Source organism: Hyposmocoma kahamanoa, unplaced genomic scaffold, assembly GCF_003589595.1.
Source record: "Hyposmocoma kahamanoa isolate Upper Pololo Valley unplaced genomic scaffold, ASM358959v1 277, whole genome shotgun sequence".
Taxonomy (NCBI): domain Eukaryota; kingdom Metazoa; phylum Arthropoda; class Insecta; order Lepidoptera; family Cosmopterigidae; genus Hyposmocoma; species Hyposmocoma kahamanoa.
In genome coordinates this window covers 49,296-50,865 of record NW_020653774.1, presented here as the reverse complement: position 1 = coordinate 50,865, position 1,570 = coordinate 49,296, and the positions used below count along the sequence as shown (strand labels likewise).

The 1,570-nt window shown below is 30.8% G+C and overlaps 1 protein-coding gene across 1 annotated transcript in view; it reads right to left on the bottom strand.

The window, feature by feature from the left end:
• Positions 1 to 1,570, bottom strand: part of LOC113229082 (60S ribosomal protein L38) — a 9,024-nt gene that overhangs the window by 763 nt on the left and 6,691 nt on the right. The window lies entirely within an intron of this gene.

Sequence of the window (1,570 nt, the reverse complement as noted above, 5' to 3'; positions counted from 1 at the left end):
ACGGCTATGGAATACAGAAAGTGCTTTGTTCATATTAAGTGGTGTCGTGAAGTGAGATACTTACTTCAAAGTTTACACTATTTATTGTTGTGAAGATCACTTTGAAGTAAGTTGATAAACCTGTATAAAACAATACTTTGCCTTGCTATTCACTTTTAGTACTACTGTGAAATTTCCGAGGTAATAATATTCTATTAGTTTTGTAGCCGACCGAAGTGAAAATTATGAAATATGAGCAAAAACTCAAACGCTCGGTCAAGCTGCGCAATATCAGTATATTAAGAAATATCCAATCGAGTTTTTAGATACACGCTGCAAAACAGTGTGAAGTAAAAATGGTTGACAAGAGTACAAATTCCAGAATAAGGGAACGCCAAGTGCTAGGACGACAGCTGAAATACTTTCTTCTCGAGAAGTTTCTTCAACAGCTACTCGTTCTCTGTTTAGTTCTACATCCCAAATGGAAGAATGAATTTTACTATTGACAAGGCAAAAACAGTGTTAAAAAGTAGAAAACATATTGTTAGAAAGATATTCAGAAAACCTAAGATGCATCTATGATTGTCTAAACAATATTAGTTCAAAACAAATTGATCCAGTACAAAGAATAAGTGATCAACTTGAATTTTCAGACTAATATATATAACTTGCAATAAGGATTTTGATCAGTATAGAAAATTTAGTAATTTAAAAAAAATCTGATTTGCTCTTCTCATTCAAAAGAAATTAAAAAACCTGCCTCTTGTATTTAAAGTAAGTTATTCAAATGTTGAAATGATTTTCATGTGGAAATTTTCTCTGCATAAACAACACTCAACTACAAATATCGACCCCTCCTAGGTCAAGTATCGTATGTCGACATTGTTAAGTTTACAGGGGAGCCTTTTAAAGTTCCGAATTCACTGAAATAAGCACAACATGTGACTTAGCATTTCTGTTTTATTCGGCAACACTCGTTACTCACATAGAGTATTAGAAAATCCTAGATATCGGTTAGATGATCTATGATGATTTATTAGATGATCACTCTATGTGCTTTGCCGAATAAAACAGAGAACTTTAAAACGCTCCCCTGTAAACTTGGCAATATTAATATACGATACTTTATGTAGGAGGGGTCGATTGTGCCATATTTGCATGCGATTTTTCTTTAATAAAAAATGACTGAAATGACTGCATTCGTAATAAATAATAATTCTAATATCAGTTCATTTTTCTTGATGTGGATTAATGTCTTGATCATGAAATTTAAATCAATGCACACCCTTTTTGCCAGCGACAGTTTTTTATGAATAATATAAAAAATATGGAGATCATCGCCAGTGTCAGTTTCAAAATTCAACAATCTTATTTTAATTCTAATAGTATGTGAAATTTATCAATATTACACAATTTTTCCCTTACATGACAGTTCTTTTTTTTTATTAAATGACAGCTTTATAATGTCGAATATTTAAAGCATGTACCAACACTAAAGAGTATTGTTGGTTAACAGTCGAAAAAAAGTGTGATTTAGTTATTACGAAGTAAATTATTATTTAGATCATAGAGTAAATAAAATACTTATTAA